This window comes from Mizuhopecten yessoensis, unplaced genomic scaffold (assembly GCF_002113885.1).
Source record: "Mizuhopecten yessoensis strain PY_sf001 unplaced genomic scaffold, ASM211388v2 scaffold8071, whole genome shotgun sequence".
Taxonomy (NCBI): domain Eukaryota; kingdom Metazoa; phylum Mollusca; class Bivalvia; order Pectinida; family Pectinidae; genus Mizuhopecten; species Mizuhopecten yessoensis.
The window spans coordinates 1,327,148-1,336,311 of NW_018407364.1; positions in this window are offsets into that span (position 1 = coordinate 1,327,148).

Here is a 9,164-nt window from a genome sequence, read left to right on the forward strand (position 1 = left end):
GGTATTATATTTCATTAGAATGGAAGCTTCGCTGAAGAGTGAAATAAACTGATTGGATCAGCTAGAAAACCGTTATTAGCATGCACTGGAAACGTGGGAATTCGTTATTATGCCCATTTATTTGGCGTCACTTTGTAATATGACATGTGAGGTAATTATACTTATGATGCATGTGTGTCATTATTTTGGATTTGTTTTTATACATTATATCTGAATTTAAATGAATTTTATTGCATAAATACTACACAAGAGAGTTGGACGCACGTTATCTCAACTTATCAATGTCCTCTACAAGTACACATATTCCGTCTTTGCATATTGCAGAGTTATCTTCTCTTGGGAGCAGGTATTGATTGTTACGTCACTTGTTTGTGAGAGTAACGTCATCAATTTTTGAGAAAACGACGTAATTTTCTCACACAAACCAATGACGTAACAATCAAACCTGCCCCAAAGAGAAGATAACTCTGCAATACGCAAAGACGGAATACAAAGCTAAGCAATGGCCTAATAATAATTTGCACATAATATATTTCACATAGTATAAGAAAAGCAGAAAAAATTAGACAGTAGAAAAAGAATCAAAGATCAGAAAAAAAGATACTGATCGATGAATTGAGTATTACAGTGTAGGAGTTAACAGCTAGGTATTGAAGACACTATATATTGACCTGTATTTACTCAAACCGTTTATTATCAACAGTACATTTGTGAACATGTTTACAAATAACTTCGTTTGGTTTTATAAGTATTAGTTATATCATAGGAACCGAGCAATATGTTAGTTATTGTACGGGAGGGGAGGGGCTACTTCTCGAGTAGCGCGAGAGATGTAAGCCCCGCCCCTCGAGTACGATAACCGACATATTGCGAGGCCTATGATGTAATTGACTTGTCGCATAAAGTGTCCCATAACAATTTAAAAGATAAAGTTTGGTTATTGTCAAAAACAAAGTTTGCAGCATGTCGGACTTCGTCTCAAACTCAAGGCCAAGTTTCGGACTAATGTCTCAGTTCATGACGCGCATTGAAAGTGACCCAGAAAACCTCACTGAAAAGTGTTAGAAGACCTTACTCCTGCCTCTCTCGGCGATTAAAGATGAAGAGGAGTAAATACCCGTTAAAAGCCGCTTTCCGGATCCCGCTGGAAGGAGAAAATGGTATACATTGAGGGCCCTAAATGTAAAAATAGTAATATTAAGCCTACTAATGTGAATATTAACATGCCTACAAAAAGGTACAAGGTCCATGGCCAGAAATGTGTTTCACAATTGCCTTTGTCTATTAATTATAAGACAGACTAGTTCCTGCTAAAAGTTGTTAGTTACAAAACTGAAAAAAATAAACCGCGGAACCTTGAAAGGTGAAATTTGTTGAATTCTTTGCAACGATGTTGCCGAATAAAATGTGTTTGAACTTCCATTATTTGTATTTTTAGTTATTTCTCACGGTGTCGATATCCTATTAACATTCACTAATTGGCCACTTTAAACTTTCATTGGCTGCCCAATGAGAATGGCGAATTCCTTTGTATTCAGTATATGGGAGGAGCCTCACTTATACCATATGGTATTGGTAAAACTGTGTAAAATAAGTTGGTTATACAATGTACCATAGCTAGATCAAAGGGAAAATGACACGTCTATGCGACAACTAACGAAATATCACCAAACAAATTTACTAATGCAATATTGGTATACTATATTAAATTTTGGAACATTGTATTTCTTTGCACATTATACATTGGACAATACCAAATTAAAATGTTTAGCGTCCTCCATAGTATGTCCACACCTACAGGTTGGACTGTCAATCAAATTGACACGGAATAAATCATAATTAAGATCAATAACATTATTACGTACTACGACAATGTAAAATGTTCACGTTCCTTTCTCCATATTCCTTAAATACTTTATCACATAGGGGTACTTTATTTGGTTTGATAGAACTTTTAAACTGTTTCGAGGTTGTACTGTTTCTCTTTTCCAGAGACAGGTTATTCCATAAATTACAGGTATTAGGTAAAAAGAAGACATAGTTAGACTAAGACGATAATGAGGAATTTGATGTTCATCTCTATTTCTAAGATTATACATTTCATGGATACTTCACTCTTGTCGTAATTTCATGCTAGCGGTATATACCATTTCTTTCTTGCTTAATCTTAACAACATGCAGTAGCTTTACTCTACATGTAAGGATGCATATCCTAATTGAATTGTGATACTTATAGAATAAATTCAATGTTTAGTTTGTAAATGTGTTTATAAACATCGTGATCAATGTTTTATGATGAAACGATTGACCAATTTATACTACCCAATATGTGTGTGTGTGTGTGTGTGACTCATGTAAATGTTAAAGCAAATGTTGTTATGGTCCTATAACACACATTGCTATTAATGATAAACTTTATAAAAGCCCGGCTGGGCTTTATGTAAGTTTGTTAGCAATAGAAATGTGTGTGATAGTTCATTCTTTAAATTTACATTATGCTAGAGTAGTTACACTTTATTCAGTTATTTTGAATAGTTCTTTGAACAGCAAATTAAGTCTTGACAACAATGAAATTGTTGACGTCACAAAAGAGTTTGATGACGTTACAAATGTTGGTGTAGCATCATAAAAACATTTGCCTTCTCAATGCATTGCAATGGTAGAATGCAGAGCAAGTGTTAAGGTTCAACATTAGACTGCCGTTTATGTTTTGATGCAATGACGCTTTACATTAATATAAAAGCTACTTCCGGTTGTACATAGCATCAATATAAGAGATTTAAACTTTTCCTACGTGGAGGGGAAACTATATATGGCATCAACGGAGATTCACGAGCATTTTAAACATGTGCAATCCCATGTGTTTGTGGGTGTGTGTTGCGTTCATCCTTCAATTACTTTGATCATTTCACATATTTTCTTCAAAACGTTGGAGTTCAAATTCAAAGTTCAAATATTTTAAGTGTCACACATCTGAGTACATATATAGACATTTTAAACTGCACAAATATATAGGATCTTAGATGAGTTTCCATTTCAGATGAGATTTATGAAACGAGTCTTAAGAAGTTTTTAATTAAGCGAGCCTCTGGCGAGCTAAAATGAAAAAACGAGTTTCATAAAGAGCTATGGCGGAAAACTGCCCGTATTTCCCTAAGTAGACATTTTTGAAAACCAAAAAAAAATATTGATGAGTTAATAATCTGTAGTAGCAAAATTGCATGGAATAGATATAAAACCAATTGAATATGAATTTTTGAACTGTTGAGATATTCGGCATTGTTAAATATATTACTGCAAATATAGCCATATTCACTTTATCTATGAAAGTGACGGGGTTTCCTAGTCTTAACAAAATACTTTCAATACTTTCCCATCCGAGGACCAACTTTCGAATAAACTTTTTGATTCCGTGATGTAATATGCAAAAACAAATCGTATGACGGAAAAGTGGTTCTCCTTTGGGAAAGTGCTCAAAACAATGAAAAACTGGGTTGATCAAGTTTTTAAAACTGCGACAGATGTTTCTTGGGTTAGAGCAGTTTGTATTTCCATTTCTGTCTACGTGTGATGTAGCCTAATGTGTAACGCAGTTAGCTTGTAACCAGAAAAAAGTGAACAGTGTAGGTTCGAATCCACATTCAGATACAATTTTTTTTCTTTTTTTTTTAATATTTAGACATGTGATTATTTTCCTTAATAAAGTGATAAATATTTTTCAAATTGAACATTTTATTGATATTTTAATAACATACCTATTGATTTATCTTCTATGGAATCATGTCAACAAATCCCTGTATGCGTGTACAGTACAGCTACGCTTTGTAGTTATGACATAATTTTACATATTTATGAATTGTTTTACCCTCCAATTGGCACTAGTATTTTTATTCATTATCTTAACGCAAACAAGCGATGCCGTAATACAAAATATATATGGGATCGTTGCGTCAGAATAAAATCAAAGGCAAAGCAAAAAAAATGAAGTGTTAATATCACGAAGATATTACCGAACATAAGGGGAAATTCATCGTCGAGGCCAGTCTCATTTGTTTTAAATGCAGGAAGACTGCAGCACAAAGTAAGGAGCGCAATACACGTGTTAGACATGCTATTCGAAAACTATATGTAATTTTATCATTCCAAGGTAAAAGGAAGAACAAAATCAAGATGTGTGTTTTTAAGAAAACATGTAACGGCATGACGTAGGCAGTAGTAATGGAAACTAAATCCTTTCAAACTTGTTGGTAATGATTGTACGATCATGTGTTTTATACAGCATGACGCAAAATTCGCTTTTTGTTGAGTCTTTATCGTGAAACGCATGTATTAGTAGCCATGACCTTGAATTCGTCTGTTTACAATAATCTATTCTTAGACACGGGATTCCGATAGGACGCGTCATAACAGTGCACGGTTGGAAGCGCGCACTATAGCGGATCATAGCTTTGGGGAAATAGGCATAGCAACCCGCCATGGCTCTTTTATAAGAAATGAAAACGAGTGTAAGATCATTTTTATCACATAATCAAAATTTGTGGCATTTATTCGTGTAAAACGACAATTTTCATGCAACCTTGAAATGTAAAAAGCCGCCATTTTGACTCCAGTGCTTAAGTCTATTATTATTATTATTTCTTTATTTCGTCGAAATTGAAGAGTTACAAAAATATACAGTGTAGTCAAAATACAAATCAAATATTATTAATTGATACTTAAATGCACATACATACATCAGTTAACTACAGAGATGAAGAGAGAAGTTAATGAATCTTGAATTAGTTTAGTAAATACAGAAAGAATGGTCTCGTTAACAGCAAATCATACAAAATAATTAGAATGCCTTGGAATCCTGAGGTTTCCAAGGGTTGGGGAAAGCCCTACCAACAAGGTCCTCTCAGGCTTACCCACACATAAACACACACAAAATAAGAGAAACAATAGTAATTAGGTAGACATTGCTATTGTACGTACATTTGTACGTGTTATTTCATTATTAAAGCTGATACAACAGCAACATTTTGTCAATAAAAATAGCATTATGCAGTACAAAGGTTACATAATCAGATGAGCTTAATATGTTGGGAAGGCTACCCCCAAGTAATACATGAATTAAATCATAATCAGACAAAGAGTATAAGAACACGCCAAGTTCTATATCAAAAGCCGTACTTATAAGACACCATAGATCGTCTCTAAGACTTTCAGTTTTTGTACAATGGATTACTGTATGTGTTATACAGTCATTATGTAAAATACCACAAAAATGGCATAATTCAATAATATTTGTTGATCTTAAATTAGCACATAATCGAACTATATTGCTTATCTTGCTTAGATGTTCAGGGAATTTTAATGCTACTGTCCATAAAATATGTGGAGAAATTACATCATGAATGAGCAAAAATCTTGTGAAATCTGAATCGTTGTTCATTCTATCGTACATCATTAATTCTTCCCAATTATAAACTGCTTTACAGGCAATTGACTTCCATGCTGAACTACTTGGAAAAACTGTATCTGAAATATACTGCTTGCGAAGTATTCTCACAATATCAGGAATAAAACCAGTGAAACTTTCAACCAATCACAGTACATTATGTGATAAAGTAAAATATCCACACATACTTGATTGCACCCTTCTGCACACCGAGTATCCTAATATGTACGGTACGGATTAATCCGGATGGTGCGGAGCGAAGTAAGCTGAAAACATATGTCCTGACATCATTCAGCAAAATCTTAATTATGTCTGCCATAGCGGTTGAAAAACTCAACAGGAATATATGCAGTAGACGGATAATGTCTACTCGTGACCTATGTAAAATATGAAATAGAAAATGTCCGATGTTTTTGAATAATCACAGCTTAGATACACAGGGACCTGAAAATTCGTTATAGCTATATTTGGAGCTAAACTAAGGTGTTCAGAGTAATATTACACATGTTAGGGGTTAGACGGATTTTCAGTAAAAATGACACCCAATGATTCTCATAAATGTAATCATTGGGTGTCATTTTTACCGAAAGTCGACATAAACCCATAAAATATGTAAAATTACTCTGAACACCCTAGTTTAGGCCAAAATATAGCTGTGCCAAATTCTGAGGGTCTCTGTGCTTTGATATGAATTTTTGTAGCTGAAATTGACCAATTCGCCTGTTAAGTTAAATGTTCTGTCGTTTATAAAGCCACATTCAATAAGTGTTCTGTAAATAATGTTAAAACGTTACATCATTTGTACTTTTAATGCTTTATATGACAGTTTGCATTAAAGAAAACCACAGAATTTCACTTTTAAACTGCGGTATAATCCCGTAAGAGGATCCGGCCAATACGGAGCATGATCTCTGACATTGGACGGAATTAGTAAGATTTATTAGGCTCAATGACCAAAATGGTTTGAATTTTCCCACTGTCGAACGTTCAAAACTAAGGCCATGGTTGAGGTATTACCAATTATGGAATGCGTTTCGAAACAGAACGGTTGTTATAGGAAGTAGGGAGAAATTAGTTAGATACCAAATGTTGCAAATGGGCGATGCAGATTTATTTTGGTTGTTTTTGTGTCCCCAAGAGGAGAGCACAAAAGAAAATTCTCAATTCTGCAGGGGCAAAATAAAAACGTCTTCTTCTTCTTCTTCTTCTTCTTCTTCTTCTTCTTCGCATATGGTATATATAGCATTGTTTCCATATCCGTTTTGAAAATATTCTAATAAACCCTGTTTTAAATAGATGTGAATTGATGGTAAAGACGGTTGATTTCTTATTGTTTAAAACACCAGAAGAGGTCAAACTTAGTTACATTTCCATTTTTAAGCATATTTGTTTTAAGCCATTCCACCTTTCTATAAAAGAGATTCCTATTATTAAAAACACGATGACTTAGTTGAAATAACATCTAACGGTAGCACAGTTGGGCTGACAAAGTAGTACAATTTGAAGTTCATGATTCGAATCCCACTCTAGCCCGCTGAATTTTTACACTTGGAACACTGTTTTTGAATATATTTTGTATATTTAAATTTTATTATTTCTTACAAAAGTACAACAAGGTATGTTTTCTTTTCAGAAATGATTTATCAAAGATGTAGTCCGAAAAAAACCCATTTTCAAACGCATTGTTACAGTTTTGACAGGGGTAAGGGGAGTTAACTCTTATATAATATATAGTTATAATATATAAAAATCATCACAATTACTGTCATGGCAAAGAGTAATTGATATGTTGACAGAGTGTAAACAGTCGCGGCTAGCTCTCGGTCTAAATTCAGTTTCGCCAATTTAAATGTGTGCACCATCAGCGCGTGAACGCTCGTGACTGCGGGGGCTCACGACTCCCCTTCCTTCCTTTTTTATTGTAATACTTGAACTCATGGTAAAAAGAAACACAAATACTGCTTATTATATCATTACATAATTTATTCATTGTTACAACAATCATACATCAATATAACAAATACACATATATATGATAAAGTTTAAAATATTCAAATTTCTATCATACTTCAAATACTAGAAGAGACTAACAGAAAGTCCCCATTACCTATAGCTACTATTATTTTCAATAAAATTAGAACGCTATTTTTTTCTATTAGCAACTATTTTGAAGCACATAATCTAGCTACTATTACTTATCAATAAATGATGATTGTACCTACACTGAAATAGAAATATGTCAAAGTATATATAGGTCATAGATTAAGTATTCAATAAATTTTGAAATGCGCCACATCAATGTTGTATCACCAGGTATCACGATGTCCATGGATATCAGTGTGTAATCCCAAACTTCTGTTCAAAGTTCATCGCTTCCAAGAGTTCACAAGATGTCTCTCAGTACCTTGGCATCAGGATGCGCCGCTGCTTGATCGCAGCCCACTTCTTCAATGCAGCTTCAAAGTCAATATCACCATCATGGATAGCAATCCTCATCAGATTCACCCGACTGCGGGGACCTAGGCTGTTCCTAATGTCAGTCTTTATCAGGTTCTGCCGACTGAATCCTATAACCAGCAGTCGTTCAGCAGTCATGGCTACCAGGGGAAAACTATCCCTACACTTAATGGCCAACTGAGCTACATCTCCTATACTCTGAAAACTCTGACTGTTCGACCTGAACCTTGGCATATGCCCTAAACCCTGTCACCTCCTGCCTACACTCTATCTCTGACCCTAGACGTCATCTAAAACCTCCTCAGACACTCCTGACAAACACAGAGGTGGGTCAAACAACCTGCTAACAGCAGACAATGCAGAAGCATCCCCCTCCTCCGTGAACCTATCCCTAATATTGCTAACAACTCTATCCACAAATGACTCACAAAAACTGAATGACTCTGGCTTCTGAGCAATACTGTCCCTGATAGTTTGACCCCTAAACTCAAATGTGAATAACCCTGCATCATCTACAACTGGATCAGCGGGCACTACCTTGAGAAACCTGACCAAATTTTCACCAGACTTCCTATCCCTAATCTCCTGAAGGACCTCAACAGTAGAATGAAAGAGGGGGTTCACCTCAGTGAAATCAATGGAAGACCTCTGCTATGCCTTACAAAGGAGAGAAAGGTGCTTCAGCACATGTAGTGATGGGCTTGTGCATGGATAGAGCCTTAGCTGAATTGTCCTCAAGAAAGACATTAACAAGACCTGGAAAGTTGTCTACAACTGACTGAACACTACCCTGGAAACTCAACCACCTAGTGTGAAACACCTGTTTAAGCCTAGGACACCTCATGCCCTCTACCACAGACTTAACAGCTTCTAGCCTAGCCATATTCTTTGGGGATAACTCAAAATATTTGAACATGCTGTTCAGGACCTCCTAGAACTTAACCAAATACCTAATGCCATCAGCTGCTGAACCACTAGCCAACGCTAACCTATGAGCTATGCAATGAATCCCTATCAGACCTGGACACAACTCCTTCAGCTGACGAACAACTCCCTTCCTACACCCTACCACCACAGCAGCCCCATCAGTAGCAACTCCTACCAACCTATTATCATATAAACCCTTGTCTTCTAGCAACTGAACCAACTCTGACCGAATGCTATCAGATGTTGCAGTAGCCAACTGCCTAATTCCTAGAAAATGGGTTGATGGCTCTAACCTACAGTTTGTACCTATCGCCTTCTCTAACAACCTAACATACACTAC